Below are 25,974 nucleotides of genomic sequence, written 5' to 3'. Positions count from 1 at the left end.
TTTGAGTTAGGCAGGCAGTGATCATATTTCTTCATTTCATACATTTTCCTCTACATATTAAAAGCTATAATCATGAAACAATTAAATTTTCAACAAAGAAAATTTGATTAATTTTAGAGAAAGAATTTGAAGCTGATGAATAGGAATTTAATGTAATGCTTTGAGTTTTCAGAAGTAGAAATCAATGTAATGCTCATCATAAATCATTTCAGTGTTGGTACAATGTACTCAGAAAAAAGAAGGCAAGGGAAGAGTTTATGATAAGAAGCAGGCTTGTTATTATTGTGGCAAATTATTTTCTAAAATTGCAAGACATTATGAGCATGAACACTGGTCCAAAAGGGAAGTAGCCATGGCAGTCTCCCTCGATAAAGGATCTCCCACAAGAAAGAAATCCCTTGGGAAACTAAGGTTATTGAGTAACTATCAGTACAATTTGACTGTGTTAGAAACTGGAAGAGGGGAGCTCATTCTCAAGACACGTCCCGCCTCTGATGAAAAATGCATTCCTGGTGATTACCTACCATGCCAGTATTGCTTTAGCTTCATAAAGCAACAGAACTTACGGAAACACATCACAATTCGTGATTCTAAATGAGAAGGTTACAATTCCCTCAAACATCAGAGGGTGCAAGCCAAGGCTAGGTCATTGTTGCCTAATCCTGCCACCTGTTCTAGTGACACCAGCAGTATATTAAGCCGACTGTTCTTAACTATGAAAAGAGATGAAGTCTTCCTGGTTGCTCAAGACAACTGGCTCTTCAAGAAAGTGGGGTTGTTTTTGGTTGAACAGTATGGTGAAAAGCAACAGCACCTTACTGCTCAAAAATGAGGGAACCTAATCCTGCCACCTGTTCTAGTGACGCCAGCAGTATATTAGGCTAACTGTTCTTAACTATGAAAAGAGATGAAGTCTTCCTGGTTGCTCAAGACAACTGGCTCATCAAGGAAGTGGGGTTGTTTTTGGTTAAACAGTACGGTGAAAAGCATCAGCACCTTACTGCTCAAAAAATGAGGGAACCTAATCCTTCCACCTGTTCTAGTGACGCCAGCAGTATATTAAGCTGACTGTTCTTAACTATGAAAAGAGATGAAGTCTTTCTAGCTGTTCAAGACAACTGGCTCATCAAGGACGTGGGGTTGTTTTTGGTTGAACAGTATGGTGAAAAGCAACAGCACCTTACTGCTCAAAAAATGAGGGAACTTGCTCGGCTCCTTAAACAATATTGTGCAGCAGATTTCAGTCCAAATGCCCAGCTTGGAGATTTCATCAAGCCAGCGAGGTTTGATGTTGTCATCAGTGCAGTGAAAAGCCTTTCAAAGTTTGAGTTTGAAGGTGTCCAGAGAGTTGCAACACCATCATTGTCTCTCAAGGTTGTTCATTCTCTAAAAAGGTGTGTTTCTATTCTTCTGGGCAGAGTCTTTCACACAAAGGACAAAGATCTGCAAGAGGATTCTGACAATTTTGAAAAACTTTTAGACTCTGAATGGGGCCATTGTATTTCCCATCATTCTCTCAATACCGTGGAAGAAAGCAAGTTTAATAAAATTGAAATATTATCTCTAGCAGAGGATCTTGAGAAACTACAAAGAAGCCTCCTTTCAAAGATTTCTTCCAGCACACAAGTCCTTACAGAACCTCCGCTAGAAGCATGGAGCCACCTTGCTTAAGCTACACTTGCAAGACTGGTTATTTTTATTAAAAGAAGGGACGGGGAGGTGTCAAAGATGCTTTCAGAAAGTTGTCTTCACAGACCAGACTGGAAGCAAGTAAATAACCCTGAGATTATGGCATCACTAAGTGGCTTTCAAAGAGAATTATCCAGATGGCGAGTGAGATTCTAGGTAAAAAGCCCACATATAAGGTTGATTAACAAATTAATCAATTAGTATTAATAGAGGCCTTGTCTTAAATAATGAAGGAAGGTTAGCCTCATTGTGCTGGAAATATCCATTCTACCCCCACCCTCCCACAGTGGGTTTATCGGTTTGAACCCTGGAAAATCCAGTCTAAGTAAACAGTTTCCTCAGTTTCAAAGTTTGGCCTTTAGCCTGGCTCCCTTCTCCTTGAAATTTCAACAACCCATTACAGGGTAACACATTGCACATCTTGATGTCATGGTATCACAATTGCAACAAAGACAGTGGGAACATTTTAGGAAGTCTTTCAAATTGTTCTGCATAATGATGTGTCCTTTTGATGCTGATAATAAGTTTTTGGGCCATTCCAAAGAACACATTCTCTATCTTATTTATTATTTTTGAATACCAAAGAAGGCATTTTAATTTAAATTTGTAAAATATTGTTTGAGCAAATGAAATTTATGCCTTAATTATCTTAATTTTAAAACAGATTAGATATAGTTGAGATTCATGGTAAGAGGGGCAGAAAGGTACCGGTAATTTTGACACCAAAGGTGAAATATACCATCAATCTCCTCATCAAGACAAGAAAAGCTGTGGGAGTTCCAGAGGAAAATCCACTTATATTTGCCAGGCCAAACAGACAGTCACTCGACCACAGGAGAGCATGGGATTGCCTGCTGCAATTTGCTATGGAGGGTGACCCACCTCTGTCAAACCCCACAAATATAGGCAGTACCAAGCTCAGAGAGTGTATAGCAACCATTTCCCAAGTCCCCTCTCTAAACGAAACAGAGGTAGACTGGCTAGCAAGGCACCTTGGTCATGATATCTAAGTGCATGGGAACTTCTACCATCTTCACAAATCAACTGTTGAGATTGCTAATGTGAGCAAGCTACTTCTTACAATCGATCGAGGTGAAACAAGAAAGTTCACCGGGAAAACACTGGCAGAAATTGAGTTAAATGACTGGTACAAGATTGTGGGTAATTTCAATTCCATAACTAATTTCCCTTGTTCTTATGTCTTTATTGTTCTTGGAAGCCACACACTAGCATTTTTGTTTTTAAAAATACTTTTAAGGTGCCAACTATGTTATAAAAGTGAGAGGAAACATCAGTTACTTACAAATCGTGTTCCACGAAAAAGCAATCACCTCGCATGAAGTCTAAAATTCTTCATGCTTCACTCTGCCAACCTTATCCCACGGTACATCTGTCACTGTTTCAAAATGATGGCAATGTATTTGTAAATTCCTGTGAAGGATTGTAGATGCCACATTTCAGGCATAATTTGCTTGTTCTTATACTTATATCCTTGAAGTATGCAGAGCATGGAAGATCAAGGGACCACACAAAAAAGGTTGATCGTGTTGTTTTTGAAACTGCATTTTTTTCCCCAAAATAACTAAAGCATGATACACTTACATTCCAGTCGGGACATGCAAATACACAACTATTTAAACAGACTACTTGCCATACTTATGGGGACATGCCCATGCACAACTATTTATGGAGACTACATGCCATACTTATGGGGACATCCTAAAAAAAGTATTTATGGGAACTTCTTATCAGAGCCATTATATTACAATTACTTAAACACAATATTGAATTAGTGAAAAATGTTTATTTATTTTTCTTCTGGATGTTTACATGTATTTAATAATAATAATAAAATTATGATTATTATATATTAAACAAATAAAATAAAAACATTAAAACCATATTACTCTTTTATTTCGCTGAATAAAGCATGTTTTGCTCCTAAGCCCAGTTTAAACACATGGTGGTAGATAAGATCAACTACTCTAGTTTGCAGCTGCTAATTTATTTTAATACATCTACAACATTTGACAGTTACACAGCTCCACTACAGTTTTCCACTTCAACAATGTTAAATTAAGATAAAATCTGCATTTTCATATTCTTTTCCAGAAATTGCAGGCCCAGATCTTTGAGATGTTGATAATTTTGGCAAGGCTGAAGAGGAAAGTGACAGGAATGGCTGTTAAAGAATTTTCTCAGGTTTGTGTATTCCCCATGCTGAACTGGAAAAAAATGAAAATAAAAGTCCCCCTCTTACAAAACAGAAAGAAATGAAATATTAAACATATATTTAAAAAAAACCATAAAGAAAGATTGCATTTGAGGTGCCTTCATTCAAAAGAATTACTGGTTAAAATGCTTTAAAACATAGCTATTAAATTTGTGTAATCAAATTCGATTGTGCGAGTGTGCTTCGTAATCCTATTATGCACGCTCATGACATCAGCAAACTAATCCCCAAGAAAAAAAATTTTCTATCGGGTTGAAAATGTTATAAAACAATTGGTTCATACCTCAGCTGTGTGTTCGTCAAGATATGAAGCACTTGGGAAGTTTGGAGAGCACTCAAGAAGCTAGAGTTGCTCTCAGCTATGCCTTGAGCAACTCTTACACATCTTTCGCGCTCTCCAAACTTCCCGCGTGCTTCATATCTCAATGAACGTACACTGACGTATGAACCAATTGTTAAATGTCTTAGTAGCTTTGAACAAGATTAGTTTATTCTGCTATCACAAAAAGTGCATTGACCCTTTTTTTTAATGGGCATGAAAGGCTATTTCCATCAGCAAACCACTAGTCGAAGGGCTGTGAGTTTTCGAGGACACAGTTAGTTGAAGAAACAAGATAAACCCTCTATGGGAGTGGGCTCATTACTGAATTTATTTAGTTTGAAACACAAGAGGCATCTAGAGTCAGTTTGCTACTATGAGTTTACCATATACCTTAAACTTGGTGATGACCGTGATGAAGACGTTGCTACTGATGGTGAGGAGAAAACCTTATCGGGTTTTTAATCCTCCACATTTTAGGGAAACAACAATGTGAACAACATACTAATACACCCACTGTGGCTTAAAAGACATTTATAATCATGTGCCAACCACATAGATTGCAGTGGTTACATATAATGATGTTCCTTTGACAGTAGCCTATACAGCTATACAGAAACAGTTCATGTAAGTTGACCCTATTGTGAGCATCCGTATGAGCATTTCTTATGAAGTCTGTTAATGCCATTGATAAGACGCAATCTGTAGGATTTAATTTAATCTTGGCGCAAAATCCTGCCAGCTGTCGCCAATTTATGTTTTTACTTGTGTAGCACTCAAAGTTCCTGCAAAGACGCCAAAGACCCCAAAAAACACAGCAGTCCCAAAAACCCATACATGGAAAAAGCAGACTGGGGAATGCCTAAGTCAAAGAGTGAGTGGAGTAAGTGTTCCAAAAGGAGGAAGTGTTAGCTGAAAGGTTACTTTTTATTCTCAGAAGATGATGGAGCTCGGATTTGACACCTTTGATGTAAGATTAAATTTAATTTCTAGTTTTTTTAGGATATTAATAGTGACTGCTGGTAGCCAAAGCTTAAAAAAAATTTAAAATTTAGCACATGTCAAACATGACACTTTTATCACAAGATTGATCACCAAGGAGAGAGTTCAAAATATGAGGTGCAGCAGAATACTTCTGCAAAACTTTATTGAAATTCATGATGTTTTGATGAAACACTCCATTCTATGTATGATACTCATTCATAACTATGATACTAAAAAAGTTTTTATCAGATTCTTAACATACACTGCTATGTTTATAGACAAATTCAACAATGTTCTCCCACCAATTTGTAAAGACAATAAGCATTGTTATGTGATGGGAGACTTAAACCCAGATCTTCTCCAATACAATCATCATGTTCCAACTGTAACCTTTAAAGGTTACTAGTGTAGCGGAGAAGACAATCCAAATGCACAACATAAATCACGGTTTAATCAAATGGAGTACTTAATCAAAATTACAAATGAAAATAAGGAAATCAGTGTGAAATCACAGATGAAGAGGTAGAATTAAAGATTGGAGATAGTTTAGTTATGATTGATGGTAATGTTGTAGCTGAATTTGTGTGATTCGAACTTAAAGAAAATGCAGCAGAAATTAAACTAAGAAAATATCCCTGAGGAATGTAACACCAGCCTAACTAGCAATGAAGCGATTACAAAGTGAATTGAAAGCGAGAAGTTGATATACGTATCAAAAAAAAAAAAGGAAATATCTTAAATGTGAAATAAAGAACAACTTACTTTGGTCTAACTTCTAATGATTGCAGATAAATCGCCAATAGAGGATTGTACATGAATAATGGTGTTGACAGAAACTAATAGTGATGAAATATGAAATATAATATCTGGTACATGTGCTTAAATAAAACTGATTGAAATAGAAATCATTAACCAACAAAGAAATAATAAACCGAAACAAACACAACAGAAAAGTACACAAGTTACACGTTACAAAACTAACACCAACACAGGAATTTATTGACAGCTTATTTTCACACACCTTTCTTCCTCTCATCTCCAATCCAACACACCTCACCTCATCCTCTGCGACAGTAATTGACAACATATTCACCAACAACCTTGCCCATAGTGTTTTTAGTGGCATTATTATATATGATTTATCTGACCACTTACCCGTTTTTTTGCCTAGGGCCAGGCCTTGGCTGTGGTTGTAGGCACTATGCTATCGTCGTTTGTGTAAACAATAGAAATTAGCAATCTATCCAGTCAGAACAAAGAAATCTCCTAAACCAATGCAGTGAACTGGTTAAACCGGTTTGACAACTGTGGACATCATTGTAAGTAGCTTGGTTCGTGTGGGATGGATTTCTTTACAAGCAGTAGCAACACTGTTTTCTGCTTATTTCTTTTGGTAAGTATGTTTTATTTTGCCTGATATTAAAGTCAGACATGATTTGCAACAGCTTTTGGTCAGTGTTTCTGAATAGCCTTCAAGAAAAGGCGTTGCTTCCGGCTTGTGCTTTAAAAGACATACTGCGCAATGTGTGTTGTTGCGTTGGGTATGAAGGGAATAGCTTGAAAACAAGTGTGATTCTGCGAACAGAACATGTCAAAAGGAAGACAGTTGGGTGGAGAATGATCAACTATGAGTTACCACATTCTTCAAACAGTGTTCGATTTGCATTTAATAATTTTCCAGTGCAAAAAATAGAATGACGAAGGCTTGCAAAAAAGGAAATTACCCATGTGGTAACGAAGAGGAATTCCCCTGTGAGAACAACTGCAAATCCTCTCGTAGGATTCATGAAAATTCCCTTTCGGAGAACTGTTGAAAGCCCCTTATATGAACTGTTGTCAAAATGATTGAAAATGAGTGCATAGAAAATCCTCAATTTCAGAACGATGGAAAAGGCAACTTTTCAACTTCAGAAAGGGTATTCAATAACACTGAAACACATTTGGAAGCTGTAGTAAATTGTACTACATATGATGTTTCTCATGATTCTAGCCTTAAAATTTAAATTATCAAGAAAAAAATCACATTTTGCGTGGCAAATGGTGAAATTGTTCAATCTGGCATCATCCATACAACTCTAAGCAATCACAGCTTGCTTTATTACATGATGAAAGGAGGCGTTCTAAAAATTCCACCAAAGAAATTTGAATATCGGTCTTTCAAGAATTATAATAAGTCGGAGTTTATAAAAGATCTTACTCAAGTCCCCTGGTCAGTTGTTGATGGAACTGAAAATGTCAATGTTGCTGTCTTCTTATGGGAAAAACTGTTTTCTGAGATAGCAAATGAACATGCTCCTCTTAAGATTCAGCGAGCTAAGGGAAGTAAAACCCCATGGGTAACATCAAAACTTGCTGAAATGAAACGAGATAAAGACTATCACCACAGGAAAGCATGCTCTACCAATAGTACCTACCACTGGGGAATGTACAGAAAATTACGCAATTATACCAATCATGAAGAAAAAAAATCTCAAGTCAAAATATTTTTCTCAGATGATTGAAGACGCAAAGGGTGATTCCTGTGAAATGTGGCGTGCAATAAAACAAATACTCCCTGGTACTAAACAGTCGACTGTTTCTTCACTCTTTGAAAATGGGAAATGGCACTGAAAATCTCTCCATTGCCAAGATTATGAACCAGTACTTTGTGTCAATAGGGAAAGTACAAGCAAAACCGTTTCAAAACATTTCAACTGCTTTTACTTCTGACACTCCTTCTTCTAAATTCCACTTGGACAATGTTAATGTGAACTTTGTCCGTAATGCCCTTAAATCCTTAAAACCTAACAAAGCTGTTGGACTTGACAAGCTAAGTGCTCGCCTGTTGAAGGATGCTTCTAACGTCATTGCCCAAACACTAACTGGTTTGATCAATAAATCCTTCAGTGATGGAGTATTTCCAAGGGTCTGGAAGTGTGCAAAAGTCATTGCATTATTTAAAGATGGTGATAAGTCAATAAAGGATAACTATTGGCCAATATCAATCTTACCAGCTATAAGCAAGATCATAGAGAGATCAGCGCATATTCAGTTAAGTTCTTTTTTGGAAGTAAACAGACTATTATCACAATCACAGTTTGGCTTCCAACTAAAGCGTTCAACTTCCACAGCCCTAATTGACTTTACAGATCAAGTCTTAGAAAATATGGACAAAGGATGCGTGACGGGAACAGTGTTCCCGGACTTTCGTAAGGTGTTCAACACTGTCAATTATCTGCTCCTCATCAACAAACTCAAGTCACTAGGAGTAGCAGGGAAAAGCTTAGAATGGTTCCGCTCATCTCTCACTGGTCGAGTTAAAAAAACAATGTGTGTAAATGCATTGTCCGCCCCAGCTAAAGTCACCATGGGAGTGCCACAGGGTAGTATTCTGAGGCCATTGCTATTCTTGGTGTATATTGATGGAGTTCAATCTGAACTGCAGCACTCAAAGATGACAATGTTTGCTGATGACATAGCATTTCATTGTCATGAGAACTCGCAAACCAATTTGCAATCAAAGCTCAATGCAGACTTGGCAGCTACTACATCTTGGTTACATAACAATAAGCTGACACTAAATGTTACTAAGTCGAAGTTTATGGTCATTGGAGGACGTGACAAATTAAGTCAGTTTAATGACATAGCCCTTGTAGCCAATAATGATCAACTGGAGACGTTACCAAATTCAAGTATCTAGGAGTGATCATAAACCAGCATCTTACTTGGCATGACCATATTGAACAACTACAAAGTAAAATAGCAAAGAAACTAGGTGTGCTAAAACGAATCAAGCATCTTCTCCCAGTTTATGCAAGGAGGATCTATGTGTCAACAATGGTCATTCCTATTCTCGAATATGCAAGTATCATATGGGGTGATAAAAATAACAAAGTTTTGATGGATTCTATTCAAGTTCTTCAGAATAAAGCAGCTAAGCTAGTACTGGATTGAGCGACATTTTCCTCTTCAACTCAAGCACTTCTGGATATGAACTAGATCAATCCATCATCCAGAAGATCAATGCAACGGTGTCTTTTTATGCATAAACTTATAAATGACAGTGAAAGAAACAGTATGATTACTCGAGGCACAGACTATCATAGCCATAACACTCGCTCCAAGGAAAATATTAGATCTATTAGATCAAACACGAACTGGGGTCTACTCAGATCCTTTAATAGTGCATAGACAGACTGGAATTCCCTTCCAGAAGACATGAGATGTCTACCTTATGATGCTTTTAAAACTTCATTGCTTAAACTTTTTTAATCTTAATGGTTGTTTAGCGTATCATCTCTTGTTCATCAATTTTGTTATTTTCTGTTTATATCATCTTTTAGATATTTCATAGTTCCCACTGTTATGCTTTTACTTATTAATTACGCGATTATTTATTTTATATATAATTTTGTTAATTTTGAGGGCCTCGCTGAAAACCGCTATGGCAAGCTGGGCTCCCTCTTTAAATATTTTTTAGTAAAAATAATAATAATAAATAAATAAAAGAGATCAAGCTCCTTCAAGGGTGAATGTCCAAAAACGATGATTGCTATGAAAAGTAGAATCCTGAGACAAAAAATTAAGGCCACTATTAGGTAAATTACTCCAAGATCATTGCTGTTTTATTACCTTGCAACGAATTATACATGATGGTGTTTGGAATATGATATAAGAAGTGATTGTTTCTTTACCCAAGTGTGTTTTTTTTCGTGGTTTGAAAAAAAAATGGGGCATTACCAGCCACTCACCAGTAACTGTGGGTGTTTAAGAAGAGCATGCTTGTGCCTTAAAGGAGCTGTAAAGCAAAACCATTCCAGAAAATTTATATATTTTTGAAGCAACAAATCTACATGTAGTAATGAAATTGTTTCAGAGATATTCTTTTTAGTGGAGAGAAGGCTTTTACTATGTGGTGATGTTGAATTAAATCCAGGTCCACTTCCTATTGAGAATTCACCATTACTTCTGTCAAGATTAAATCAGCTTGGTTTAAGGCCACTGGATGTAGGTGGAGAAGGCAACTGTTTTTTAGAGCCATGTCGTATCAATTATATGGTGTTCCAGATTATCATTTAAGCACTTGAGTACAATATTTGGTCGATCACCCAGAAAGACTTATCGAGAGTAATACTAATAGATCATGGATAGGCTAGTTAAATATGTCGAGACAGGGTACATGGTGTGATGCTATTATAATACAAGGAGTTGCAGAGTCAATGAATCTTATAATTCACATTGTTGAATCTCATCATAACTTTGCTGAAAAAACTATTATACACCCCTTAAATTGCCTCAGAAGTGCAAGAACCATTTTCATAGGACATACTGAGGAATATCATTATGTCTCAACTGTTCAAGCCTCTGGCTAATTGAATTCATCATGAAATTGTCACAGTCACTTTAATAATACACAAACATTTGGAAACATTGCTTATAAATGTATACCAGTAGAGAAAAGTAACAAAACAGGTAATGTGCCTTCTCAGAAGTAAAGAATCTGTGCTATCAAGAAGGAGGAAAACCACACAACTTATATGCACCAATATATGAGAAAGAGAAGAGCTAATGAAAGTAATGATGACAGAGCAAAAAGACTTAAAGCACAAAGAGATGCTTACAGGGAGAGAAAAGCAATGTTAGGACATGCCATCTGTGTTGCACAGTCTTGTATCAAAAGGTCCAATATATACATGTAGACGTTGCAACCAATTATGGTATAGGCATAGTGCCATTTTGGCTGAAACATTAAAGTCATCTAATAATAACCTTGGAAAATATACTCTGGATAAAAAAAAGTTTTGACAATCAGGAGTGGTTGTGCAATTCATGTCATAAGTACTTAAAGAAGAATAAGGTTCCACCTCAAGCTGCTATAAATGTATTGCAGATTCCCTAAGAAACCAGAGTTTTTTTTACTTAAATGAATTGGAATGTAGACTGGTTGCACCAAGACTAGCTTTTCAAAACTATTACAAGCTCCAAGAGGTAAACAATTAAAAATAAGTGGCAATGTTGTTAATGTTCCTGCAGATGTAACTGATACTTTTCACATTTTACCAAGAGTTGAAAGTGCAGTGGAACCATTAAAGTTCAGTTAAAGAGAAAGTTAAAATATAAAAGTTCAGCTTCATCTTTGAATGTCAGACCGCATAAGGTTTTTCAAGCAGCTAGGTGGCTTTCACTCAAGAGTTCTCTTTATAAAGAGGAAGGTATAACCTTCAATGAGGAGTGGAAACTAAATGATAGTACTAAAGACTTTCAAGAGTGCTCAGGAAAAGATAACATTTTCGGTAATTCTCAAAGCATCAATGCAAACAGAACAAATCTCTTCCTTCAATTAAAGTATTAAACCTCAAAATTAAAACGATCCACCAACTCGAGACAATGATCGCAAAATCAATTAATAAGCTAAAAGCTCATAATATGAAATGGGACAAGTACAAAAATTATTAGATGATATAGTATCTCATGTTTGTTGCTGCACTGTACTAGTATTATATTTAGAAGCCGAGGAGAGCTAAGAGGAACTGTGGATTGTGTATGTAGATATATGATGTACCGTATCTGTCTGTTTATGTGAATTATGTTTGTTTATGAAAAATGTATGTAACTTTGAATTAATAAAAATTAATAAAATACAAAAAAATAAATAAATAAAATCAAGAACCTCTGATCTCTTTAGATTTTGGCTAACATATGTTTTTAAGTCTTGTTTCAACTGATCGTCCTTCTTCCATTCACCCTTTGAGGCCATAATTAGCACAATCCATGATCAGCATTCATTCGCCATTCGCCAAAAACAAAGCCCAGTCCCAGTCCTTTCTGTGTGGGATGATAACCCTGGTCTGTTCGGAGAGGTCAATTTTTTTTTCTGTTTTGTTACTTGGATATTTTTAAGATTTTTTTTCTTTATTCAACTGTATTATCCTTTTTAAATTAAACCACCATACACCATCCCTCCACCGCCCCAATAAAGTAAGTATTTCTCAAGGAAACAAATAGTGCAAAGATTGCATAATGATGGCGGCCGCTGCTTTTTTTAGGTTCTCCGTACATCTTGTTCATTTCTTTCTAATACTTCTTCTAACGGCTGAATTAACTTCCCAAAGAAAAGACATGCAGTCAAGGGATTTGTTAAATGGAGTCTACAGTATTCAAAGTAGTCAAGAGCTCTGCAAACCTGTAATTAGTGTACACAAGACTTCTAAGACGAAGCACACGTCAATGATGTCATCGACTAACTAAGAGAAGTTCTGCCAAATTGTTGGTTTGACCTGAAAACTTATCCTGGTAAATGCATTGCTCTTGTGTGATGATGTTGCTTCAAATCCTGGGCCTTCAAAAGTATGCTGTGCTGGGTGTTTCAAACTTGTCAAGAAAAATAAAGTTCTTGCGAGTTGCAAGGAGTGTTATGCTAATTTCAATCTCAAATGCATTGGCGTGGAGTTTGAACTGAACAAGACTTGTCGCTTATGTTCGATACCTCAAGTCTCTCGGCAGAACTCTCAAGATTTTCAACAAGAAGAAACAATTTTTATTCGTGAATTGAAGAATATTGCTAGTCTTCAAGGTTTAAAATGTGTACATCAAAACATCAGAAACCTCTTAAACAAGCTTGATGAAATACGCTATATCATAAACACATTAAAGTCCAGAATTCATCTTATTTTATTTACTGAGACATGGCTGAACAGCTCTGTTTTGGATGAAGAGGTTAGTATTCCTGGTTACACCATCTTCAGGAAGGACAGGGGTTCAAAAGGTGGAGGTGTGATAGTGTATGTGAGAGATAATTTATCAGTCATCCGAAGATCAGATTTGGAGAGACCCGATGTCGAAGGCCTGTGACTTGAAATTACACTGCCAAAATCCAGAAGTTTTCTTTTTGGAACGTTTATAGGCCTCCGAACTCATCAAAGCACACTAATCTCAACTTCAAGAATGTTTTTTCAGATACAATCGAGTCATTATCTGTAGAGAATAAAGAAGTTCTGGTTTTGGGAGATTTTAGTTGCAACTTTTCTGCAAAGAAGACAACACAGCCTGAGTGTAAACAGATGAAATGTTTATTCAAGTCCCTGAGCTTTAGTGAACTAATTCTCTGACGCGGATTGCATCTGAGTCTTCTACGTTAATTGACCTGATTGCTAGAAACAATCCTCAGAACATATGATCTTCTGGCGTGTTATCCTCTGGCCTCAACGATCACGAACTTATCTACTGTGTTCAGAAATTAAATTGGATGCGCTTCCCGTATGAAATGAAAATTTTCAGGAATTATGCAAATTATGACCAACACAAGTTTTGTAAAGATCTTAGAGATGTTGACTGAAAATCTGTGGTGAAAAGAAAGGATTCCCCTGGGAATGTTAATGGTTCATCAGTTGTAAACGATCTCTGGACAAGTTTCAAAGGCTCATTTGTGTCCATTGTGGATGAGCACACCCCATTGATAACCAAAAAGGTATGTGGTCTTACCTGTCCTTGGATGAATGGATTGATTAAACGTGAAATTCGTCAGCGTGAGTTCCTGTTAAATAAAGCTAGGCGTTCCAATTTGGATGAAGACTGGTCAGCGTATAGGAGATCTCGAAAAACTTGTCCGTGATTCAAAAAGTAAATGTAGCAGAAAACTTATTGATAAAAACAGTGACGATCCTAAAAAGTTTTGGAAAACTGTTAAGCAGATCATGCCTGGCCAGAAAACAAAGCGTGTTACCAGTATTGATCTTAATGGAACTCAAATTTACGATGACAAGGAAATTACAAACAGCTTTAATAATTTCTTCACTAAAACTGTGGACAGACTCTTTCAAGTTTTTGGATGATGTCTACCATCTGATGTCAGGTCCATCGTACACTTTCCGTTTTGAGGACGTATCTGTCGATTTCATCTGTGATCAACTAAAGAAGCTCAAAAAAAAAAAAGTTGGACTTGATAAGTTACCTGCACGTCTGCTAAAGGACTCAGCTAAAATAATAGCCAAACCGTTGACTACTCTCATTCATGCTTCTTTGATTTATGGATACGTCCCCTCTGAATGGAAATGGGTACGTGTAAATCCTTTGTTCAAGAATGGCAAATCAAATGACATGGATAATTATTGGCCGATATCTGTACTACCGACCATATCCAAGTTATTGAGTCCCTACCAATGTGGCTTCCACAAGGGCCACTCTACTGATTTGGCTGTCTTATCATTCACTAACAGCATAAGTCATAGTATGGATCAGGGTCTACTAACTAGAGCAGTTTTCATCGATTTGCGGAAAGCGTTCGACACAGTGGACCATGACCTGCTACTGGAGAAACTCACTATGGGATATGGAGTCACTGGAAAAGGGCTTGGATGGTTTAGGAATTACCTAACCGATAGACGATAAGTGGTGACAGTCCAAAGTACTCTGTCAGACCTTTGTGATGTTGCTTTTGGTGTGCTGCAAGGTCCAATCCTTGGACCATTGTTGTTTGCGCTGTTCATCAATGATTTACCCACTGCTATCAGCAAATGTAATACATTATTATACGCTGATGATGCTGTTGTTTTTGCAGCCCGCAAGGACATTAAAATCTTGGAGGAAGCTTTGAATACCAAACTAGATAAAGTGAATAAATGGACTCTTTGTCATTCTCTTTTTATCAACAAAAGAAAAACAGAATTTGTAATTTTTGGAACTGATGCAAGGCTTTCTGACACAGTAGTTCTCAAAATAGGTGATTATGAAATTAATAGAGTTTATGATTTTAAGTATTTAGGCATCGTTATTGACGATAGTCTTACGTGGAAAGACCACGTTCGTCATGTTATTTCTAAGGTTGGTAAAAGAGTTGGTGTCTTAGGATGCCTCAGAAGGAATATCACTATACATGCAGCTTTTGAGATGTATAATTCATTAATTTTGCCCATTTTTGATTATTGCAATGTTGTTTGGTCCAGCTGGAATAAAGCAGATATGGAAAGTCTTGAATCTTTGCAAAAGCGGGCCTCAAATATTATAGTTAAATCTAAATGTGGTACAACATCCACCGACTATCTTAAATTTCAGAGTTTAGAAGATCGCCGTAACGCTCATATTTTAGGTTTAGTGAAGAGGTGTTTAAATAATAATGTACCACAGTTTTTAAAGAATTATTTTAAGTTGAATAAGGAAGTTAATTCAAGAGAAACAAGAAGCAATTTTATATACTTAAATGCAGTAAGAACTGAGACCGCCAAGAAAAGTTTTAATTATAATGGCTCAGTTGTGTATGATAATTATTCAGTAAATAAGAATTAATTTTAATTGTTATACTGCACTATTATTAACTTATAGTTACTTAGTTTCTTATTATTTATTTTGAACTTTTTATTAGTTTTAATCTAGGGCTCCTAGTGATAACAGATATACTTTAAAGTATTCTGAAGGGATTACCCTAGTTAAATAAAGGTTTGCTACTATATGTTTCTTTAAGGTACTATACTTACTCGTTTCTTTAAGAACATTTCAAATGTTAAAAACCCTGTACTCTAAGACTGTTTATGAACGTCAACATCCACCTGATCAGGGTTGTCAAAAATATTTGAAGAAGAAGGAGAATGTAAGAAAGTAGGTGGCACTGGGGGTCGAAGGCACCCTTGCTAGGCGGGGGGTCTGGGGGCCACCGAGGCCCCCAGTGGCATACAGGGGCAGTGCCCCGTTAAGGGTCCGGGGGCAAAGCCCCTGAAGCAAAATGAATGTAGGGTTTTCCCATCAACTGATATTGCCTCTCCTTGAAGCAATTTTTATATGTTTGCACTATTCTAACTGGCTATTCTAACATTCCTTTTACCACTCTAAGAAGATTTAATCATTTTTAATAGTGAGTTCAAAAAAACAATTTAGTAGTCACTTCTCACATGTGACACAGCACAAATTTTTCCGCAAAAGAAAAAAATTTGGAGTACCAGTGCTTTCCTTCAAAGTGTACAGTAAGTGTAGAATTGAAAGAGACTACTACTGTAGTTCCCAACAGGATTCCATCTTCTTTTGATTTTTCCCATGACTCAAAAATACCGTTGCTATCTTGCCATCAGTACAACTTGAAATCTTTATCTTATTTTGACTGTGAGAAATTATCTGACGCGATGTGCAGTTGCTTATCTAAACGGTGAATTGCAGAATTGTATTAAAGTGCAAACGACTCAGAAAGCACTAGTTCAAGATTATTTCCCATTTAGATTTTAAGTGAGATACCAAATTAGTATCAAGCATCAGCGAATTCGAGAAATTTAGAAAACAAACTAATCCAGTTAGCACAGAGAAAACAACAGGCAACCATTTTGCGTCTAGTCGTGTTGGTGGGCATTGTATTACATCTAGTGAAAATCATTGAGAAGCGTTCCTAAATACAAAACACTACAGTACTTCCGATTCTTGTTTTGTTGCATTTGATTTCTTTATCATTACTCCACAATATGAGGCACTTCATTCTTGGTTTCAGTAGATTCAAAACCTTTCTTTTTTCCTTCAGTTTTCTTTTTCCTTTTTTCTTTTTATTACTGACGAACTGTAGCTGGCGCTTTTAGACAACCCCACTTGATCAGGCACCACACACCATGTTAGCAGAAAAGGTTATGCCACAATTGTGACTATCCCTTTCATAGTTTTCCATTCATTCACACCATCCACTTGTTACTATTTTCATTCATACATCACAATGTGCATTTCAAGTAATTTGATTCATATTTTTCTTCAACACTTTCAAATTCAGTAGATCTGCTGTTCCTTTTGATGAGCAACAGTATTCGGCAACCATTCCCCTCTTTGCAACTACTGTTTATTGCTTTAGTCTCATAGTATATGTAAATACCTTACAAAACTTCCAACATGTAGGCTGTACCATACTTAAACTGGCATTTTCTGTCAGAAATATGTTTCAATTACTCGTCTAAAACAAACTTCTTCTCTAATTCAGCATCTCCAACTATTGAAGGCTGTGTCCATCTCCTAAGTACAATAAAGACAGCATCAAACACAACCACAAAGTATTTTGACTTAAAAATTACAAACTTCAGAAGATGAAGCAGTTCGTGCTGTCTCCTTTTCCCCAGAAAAGTGTGTCACTTTGCACCAATTAAAGCAGAAAAAATCACCAGTCAAGATAGTTGGGGCCCAATTGTCTTCCTCAAATAGATTCTCGTTATCTACCGAAGAATGCATCATATCGAAGAAATCCAAGATTACTACAACCACTCTGCAATTCCCATTCAAGGGATCTTTTAGTAACAGATTCTACAATATCAGTCAAGTTCTAGATGCAAACCCTTATGAGACCGTTGATATCAAAGTAAAGATATTGACAAAGTCTGAAAACAAGCAAGCCATTGTTCACGGAGAAAGAACAAGGTACAAAGCAGACTGCATATTTGCCAATGAAACCAATTCAGTAAAATTAGTTCTACAGGAAGAAACCATAGACAAAGTGAATACAGGAAAATCTTACCACATAGAAAACTGTAAAATAAAGATTTTTGATGACTCTAAGTTTGTTAACACCGTTGAGTTCACCAAAATAACAAAAATCAATGACATACCAAGTGTTAATCTAACTATTCCACAGTTGCATGATTATCTTGTAACAGGAACTTGCACTGTTACTGATGTTCACCAACATTTTTCTTGTATAGTTTGCAGCAGAAAGTTAGAAGAGTCAACTTTTACTGATGACACCATAACATGCTCTAATTGCCAAATTACGACTTTAGTTTCTTTGCTTAAGACGAAACTTGTTTGCCAGCTTGTCATTGAAGTTGGGGAGAAAATAGCAACATACACAGCTTTCAATGACGCTGTCCAGAGCTTTTTAATCAATATCAAGTGTGACAGAGCCTTATCAGATATTGACACGAAAGTGTTGAAACAACAACTACTACACGCTGGACCTAAAAAAATGATTGTGGAAAAAGCATCCAAAATTAGTTGTCAGTTTTTGCCAGCTTAGTTATAGCACAATGATAATGTTGCTGTTGTCGTTTGAAGAGTTCCTTCTCCTTTGGCCACTGAGATTAATTCTAGTAACTTGACAGAAAAAAACAATTATTGATTGTCTGTAATGGTGCAATGACAAACAAAACAATATCCCAGTTGTCTGAGTTTCTAGCACCATAACATACTATCTTTGTTAAGGGTTGTTTTAAGCACTAATTATTTCATTGTGCTCTTGTTGTTTTTGTGTTCTCAACTCTATTACATTGATGTTCATTGCTGTTATGATTACCTTCTCCCACTGTTTACAAAACAAATGATAATAATTTGGTTTCGTTCCTTATCCTGTTATTTTATTATGGTTACATTCAAGCCCCATGTTAATGTATTACTCCTTCTCCACCTAATTTTCACAAATAATCATATGCATTATACATGTATTACAGTTGTTATTTTCCAATAAAGAAAAATACAATGTTGTGGGCAGTGAGCAGTCTACTCCACTCAAGCAAATTTTGTTGCAAATGGAATCTACCAGCCTTGGGCTGGGTATGAGGCTGAGAATCAACCAGTATTATATTGAGTTCACCACTCCAAACATCCCAAAAAAAAGCATGCAGACTTAGACAACTTATGAATAATTTACCACTTCCCCCATAATGATGAAAAGAAAAAATTGCGATGCGCACATTTAATGACGATAATTTGCATAAATTCAACGAGAATCTTTCGAACGCAAAATGGTCCTCATTTCGCCACATACATACATACATACATACATACATACATATACTATTTGTTAAGGCAGGTCGGTTTGCGGCAACCTAAAGGCTGGTGTAGACCTGCCAACAACCTAATTAAAAAATTAAAAACTATATTTATATAAAATCTTAAATAAAATAAATAAATAAATAAATTAAAATTTAAAAACTAAAAATATAAGAAATCTGATCGTTTTGATGTTATCAGACAGGCCTCTTTTTCGAATTGGAGTTGGTCCAGTATCTTGGAGGCTTGTCTAAGTTTTGTTTAAAAAGTTGATAGGAGGAAGCGTCCTTGATGGCTCAAGGGATTAAATTCCAAACGATGGGTCCTGTATATCCTACACTATTTCTGCCAATGTTGCTATTGTACCGTACATGCGAGAAGTGATTTGTGCGCCTTAAATTATAATTTAATCAATAATGTTGCAAGTTTTGAAGAGGGCTGTGAAGAAGAATTGGAAGATCCCAATGAAGCCTATAATGATTTTATTGAAGAATACTCCAGAATCTATAACACCTGTTTCCCTTTAAAAGTTCTCAAAGGTAAACAGGTAAATAAGTTCTTTTGTCGATAGCTTAGCCCTGGACTTCTGAAATCTGTTAAGAAGAAGAACCGACTTTACAAAAAGTTCGTCACATCACCTTCCACATCTTCTGAGACGAAGTATAAAGCCTACAAAAACAAACTCACCCATCTTATTCCCATTGCCAAACGAAAATACTACGACTCCAAATTTGAAAATGCCAGAAATGACCTCAAAACAACTTGGAAATTGTTAAATGAGGTTATTAACAACCGTAAAAGTAAGTCATCTCTTCACACATCATTCATATCTGAAGGCAGAACATTAACAGATCTAATGGAGATCACTGACACATTCTGTAAATACTTTACAAACATTGATTCCAACCTAACAAAATCTGTACCCAGTGTGAATCCTTTTTGCTCTTATCTTGGTGATAATAACCATCCCTCCATTAACTTAAAGCCCACCACAACTAGAGAACTGGAAAGCATTTGTGGCATGTTCGCTTCAAAGAAGGCTCCTGGTTATGACAGTATCCCAATGCATATCATTAAGTATTCATTTCACCTAATTTCTGCTCCATTGGCAGATATTATCAATCTATCTCTGCTACAAGGCATTTTCACAGACAAATGGACTTAAAATCGCTAAAATTATTTCCATCTTTAAAGCAGAGGATCCTAACTTTTTTGCAAACTACAGACCTATTTCTTTGTTGTCTAATTTTTCCAAATTTTTCGAAAAAGTTATCTACAATCGCTTAGTAGAATTTGCTAAGACATGATATACTTTACTGCTGTCAGTTTGGATTTCGGAAAAATCACTCAACATCACACACACTAATTCATTTGGTAAATAAAATAGCTTCTGCAATCGACCCACACAACACAACAGTGGGTGTTTTCCCAGACCTTTCCAGAGCATTTGACACTCTTGACCATCAAATCTTGTTTGCCAAATTGGAGCACTATGGTATCTGTGACGTGGCTCTGCAGTGGTTTAAAAGCTACTTTTCTTGCTGCTAGCAATTCATCCATTTCAATCAAGCTTGCTCTCCAATGCAAACCATCAAGTGTGGTGTCCCTCAAGGTTCGATTTTAGGCCCTCTATTGTTCATTCTATACATTAATGACCTTCCTAATGCCTCTGAATTAACAGACCCTCTGCTTTTTGCTAATGACTCCAGTCTCTTTTATTCTCACTCAAACCCAAATTGCTTAGAATCCGTACTTAATGATGAACTCCAAAATATTGATATTTGGCTAAAATGCAATAGGCTCTCAGTTAATATAGAGAAAACTCATTGTGTAATTTTTAAACCCAGACAAAAGAAATTTTAACTCCAGCATTTCTCTCTCATTTGGAGGTAAAGCCCTAGAATAATCTGACATAACTGGGGGCCCAGATGCACTGGGCAAATCTTTGTTTATTTTGCGAAAAAATCTTTCACCAGTTCCCTGAGACAAGTGCGCCTGGTGATTTTTAGATCTACCAAATTTTGTCAAGGTTTACCAAACTTCTCAGAGCAGGACAAATTTTTGTCAGCCGTGAAATCTGACAGATTTGTCAATTTACATGCCATGATTTGAAGGAAAATTTCAATCAAGAAAATTTGATCCTCTATTTTTAGTCAGAGTATTTCAGTCTAAAGCCCACCAAGATTTGGTTTCAATTTTTCAAGCGTAGACGCACTGAGACACAGCAAAATATTTGTTAACCACAAGTGTCAATCACATGGAAATAAACCAGAACTTTGGAAATAAAGTAGCTGTAATAATTGATTGCTTTGAGGTGTATAAAGAGAGGCCATCAAGCTTGATTGCTCAAGCAATGACATGGTCAAATTACAAACACCACAATACAGTTAAATTCCTTATTCGAATCACCCCTCAAGGAGTCATATCCTTTATATCTAAGGCATGGGGGGCAAGGGTAAGTGACCAACATGTTACTGAAAACAGTGGTGTGCTAATGCTGTGTCTACACTTGAGCTTTTTACTGCAGTAGCAAAGTTTGTTAACCTAGGTAAAATTTTCGTGAGTGTAAACGACAGCTGACACTTTGGTAAATGCCGCCCAAGACAATAGAAAGTTTACCGAGGTAATCATTTTAATTACCATGTGAAAAGGCATGGTTACGCTCGGTAACCGAGGTAAAGATGACAGATATATGCGCTTGTGGCTGCGTAATATTTCACTTCCCGTGGTGAGCCGATCGTGTGATTGTCACGTCGTCCAGCAACAAAGCGTTTCACAATACCTGTTACAATCATGGAGGCTTATACTATTTTGCGAAACGAAACGAAACGAAACGAAATCGGGTCAGATGAAATAAAACAAAAGGAATAATGCAGATATATTTTCAAATAAGGTAAAGATAACTTTCACAAGGATTTTGGAGTAATCGTTCATTAATAAGAAGGATTTTTATTCATTTCGCAAAATAGTAATTTTAGGAGAGTTACTATTTTGCGAAATGGACTATTTCCACTCTGCGGTGACAACGTGACCTCTTTCATGTCGCGAAAATACATTTAAACATTACAAATTAGTATATAACCGAACATTTTGGCCTCCTCTTATTTCTTAAACCGTATTAAAATATATTTCGCAAAATAGTAATTTTAGGAGAGTTACTATTTTGCGAAATGGACCATTTTCACCCCTGCGATGACAACGTGACCTCTTTCATGTCACAAAAATACATTTAAACATTACAAATTAGTATATCACCGAACATTTTGGCCTCCTCTTATTTCTTAAACCGTATTAAAATGTATTTCGCAAAATAGTAATTTTAGGAGAGTTACTATTTTGCGAAATGGGCAATTTTCACCCTGCGGTAACAACATGACCTCTTTCATGTCATAAAAATTCATTTAAACATTACAAATTAGTATATCACCGAACATTTTGGCCTCCTGTTATTTCTTAAACCGTATTAAAATGTATTTCACAAAATAGTAATTTTAGGAGAGTTACTATTTTGCGAAATGGACTATTTTCACCCCTGCGGTGACAACGTGACCTCTTTCATGTCACAAAAATACATTTAAACATTACAAATAAGTATATCACCGAAGATTTTGGCCTCCTCTTATTTCTTAAACCGTATTAAAATGTATTTCGCAAAATAGTAATTTTAGGAGAGTTACTATTTTGCGAAATGGACAATTTTCACCCTGCGGTGACAACGTGACCTCTTTCACGTCACGAAAATACATCTAAACATTACAAATTAGTATATCACCGAATATTTTGGCCTTCTCTCATTTCTTAAACCGTATTAAAATATATTTCACAAAATAGTAATTTTAGGAGAGTTACTATTTTGCGAAATGGACTATTTCACCCCTGCGGTGACAACGTGACCTCTTTCATCTCACAAAAATACATTTAACCGAACATCTTGGCATGTTGCACCAACATGACAGTTTTCCAGTGGCGTCTAAACATGTTTAGACTCTCCGTCTTGTATAGAGAACAGAAGCATATCCATGCCGAAATAGTCGTCCAGCAGTTTTATAATCACAAGTAATACAGTTCCTTTGCTTCAAAATTTTTAACAAAAATAATATACATGGAAAAGTTACGCGTACGCGCTTCTGATTACACCCCCGTCGCACACCTCTTCCTTACGAGCAAGAGATCGTGTTTCGGATTTGCGCAAGTTCCACGTGCTGCAAGAAGTTTGCTTTGTGCTCGCTTTGTGTGCTGTTAAATCAGGCAAGATTATGGCTTTTAAATTTCCTGTTCTTAAGGCCAAGACCATCGACTGTTCAGGTCTTCCAGTTCATGATTTCAAGTGTTTGACAAACAAGGAAATCATTGGTAAGGGCGCTTATGGTGCTGTGTTCACTGCTAACTGGCAGACTGTTCCTGATGCGGGTGGGAAGTCAGCCGCTGCGGAGAAAGTGGTCGTTAAGAAATTGCTCGGCGAGGACATATTGGATAAGAAAACGTTTGTAAAGGAAGCAAGAATCATTCAAGAGTTGAAACATCCAAACATTGTGAAGTTCAAGGGAATCTGCAACAATCCCTTCGCCCTTATTCTCGAGTATGTGTATTTCGATTTCCAACCATTCGGTATCGAGTCAAAAGTTAGCTCCCTTGCAGAATTTCTTGGTGTTCTTGAGGGCTCCGATTGCGACGGTTTCGTCACCCCTCAAGTCATCTCCACCATTTGCAAGGATGTAGCATTGGGTCTTAAATATCTGCACGACAAAGATGTCGCCCATCAGGATTTAAAGCCGGCTAACATCTTGGTCACCGATCAACACTACTGTGATCTGACTACAAGTGCTCAGAGAGAAGGCTGGGAACAGCGCCCTCTGCTATGTAAGCTAACTGATTTCGGTGAAAGCTGCTCCACTAAGATACAAACTAATTCCATCCTGCAGTCCCAAACTGCTCGAGTTAATCGAGGAACACCGGTATATATGGCCCCAGAAATGCTGATTGAAGCGATTCGTTTAACGCTTGCATCAGGAGAAGATCTTAAGAGAGCCGACATTTGGTCTTTAGGCATGACCCTGTTTGTATTACTGAACCCTTGTGTCAAGTATCCCTACTTTGATGAGATACAAGCAGCCCTAAGAGAGGGAAAAACACCTCTGCAAGCACTGGAGCATTTCTTCATAACGAGAAAATTGCCAACGGAGCCATGCAAATATCAACACAAGCATGCTACTGACTGGTATTCGGTCAACAAGATTTGGCTTAAGTGTACTCAATTTGACCCTGATAAACGGCCAAAGGTTGAAGAAGTGGTTTCCATGATCAGCCAGGGATCTACCATGTCTACTCTTAATATCCCCTTGAAGGTTAGTCATTTGTATTTTTTAAAGGGTAATATTTTTTAATCTTGTCAAGAACGAGGAAAATGTTCGTGAAAGGGTCATTAATGTAACCCAGCCAGTAATCGAGCTTTGCAAATTTCCTGAAGAGTGCGAAGTGTTCCGTGTGGAGAGTAATTTTACAAAACTGCAGTTTATCAAAATATACCATTTTAACTTTCTGCAAACAACCTTGTTCTTTTCTCTCACATGATGATTTGGCATGGAAATACGTTTCACAAAGATATTTTAAAAACCATTTTTTAAACGACAATTGTAGACACAAAAAAATTAAAAACCACATTATCTTACTGGCAAAAAGGAATTTGGAGAAGTATTTGTTGGGAAAGTGGAATATTTCCAATGCGTGGTGACAGTCTTGTCGTCCTTGTCTCCTAAAAAAGCCCTCGAACATCAGATAAAACAAGCTAAAATAAACTTATAATGTTAAAAATAATTACAGTAAAGATTATTCATCTTTGTGTGAAAGTCACACTTTATTCCTCATAGGTCAGTCAAGCCTCATGCCTAGAACAGTACGACAGAAGGGTTGCACAGATTGTATCCAGAGGTGACAAGGTACCTGAAGAATTTCCGGATAATGATGGGACTAATGCCTGTGCCTTTCTATGTGTAAAAATTGCTCATGAAATACGTAAGTTCAGAGAAGAAGCAATTGGGGGTAGTAAGAAGCTGTGGCAAAATATTTGCGAAGTGGCAGAAAATGTCATCACAGAGTTCCCCCGAGTGGTAAATCCATACAGGAATTGTGAGGAACTCTACGATGTTCTGTCGGCGTACCAACTGATACGGAGTGTTGGTGCTGAAGTTGGCAAGTACGATTTTTCCGAAGAAATCTTGGAGAGCGACTTCGTATTCTCGCAAAAAGGGCAAACTAACCGTGTCCATGCCTTATCTTCCATGTTATCGAAAAAAGATTTTTGCGTTGCCATCTACACCTGTGAGCCATTAGTCTTCATAATTGGCCTTGCAAGCGACTGCTTCTTTATTGTAGATACCCATCCTGTTCCCGCCAAAGTTGGTGGTAAAGGCACCGGCCTTCTCAAAATATTTTCAGAGGTAAAAGAAGAGGAAACGGCATGCGAAGGAGTTTGTCGCTGGATATGGCAGCGCCTGGTTTCTAGTGGTGTAAAAAATTATATGTTGCAGTTGCTCTCTATAATGAGCGAAAATGAAAGGTACCAGTCCTATTTCTTATGATTATTACAATATTATCCTTTACTGTTATTACACCGACGAAAGTGTAGCAGAGGAAATAGATGAATATCGCTTGATGTCCAAGTAACTTTACTTTCGAACACGGTATCCCCTGGACCTGAGAAAGCAAATTTACCATCTATATATTTGAAATTAACTTTGAACAGGTTGTCCAACAGATCATATTGCGGGGTTTCGTTTTTAAAATAATTTTTCTTTCATTTCAGTGTTTCGCCATCTTCGACTAGTAAAGAGCTGGGATTAATAGAGAGAAATGGTATGCAATCTTATCGTTTAGGCACAGATGTAATAATAGCTTGCTTAATTACCACCAACTTAAAGCCGAGTTTCAGGTATTCATATACTGAGCGAGAATTGTAGTGAATACAGTTTGACTGAAAGCACGGTTTGTATTTACCTTAAAGCATCACTTACAAAACCGTGGTCGATTTTCGTCGTTTAAGATTAGCACTTTCCTG

At 36.8% G+C, this 25,974-nt stretch overlaps 2 pseudogenes; both read left to right on the top strand.

The window, feature by feature from the left end:
* The first annotated feature begins 1,194 nt into the window (after positions 1-1,194).
* Positions 1,195-5,631, top strand: LOC149048611 (uncharacterized; annotated as a pseudogene).
* An 11,253-nt stretch (positions 5,632-16,884) lies between these two features.
* Positions 16,885-19,008, top strand: LOC149048610 (uncharacterized; annotated as a pseudogene).
* Positions 19,009-25,974: the final 6,966 nt, after the last annotated feature.

The sequence above is a fragment of the Pocillopora damicornis genome, chromosome 3 (assembly GCF_964200805.1).
Source record: "Pocillopora damicornis chromosome 3, jaPocDami1.2, whole genome shotgun sequence".
Taxonomy (NCBI): Eukaryota; Metazoa; Cnidaria; class Anthozoa; order Scleractinia; family Pocilloporidae; genus Pocillopora; species Pocillopora damicornis.
This window is presented reverse-complemented; position numbering and strand designations above follow the sequence as displayed.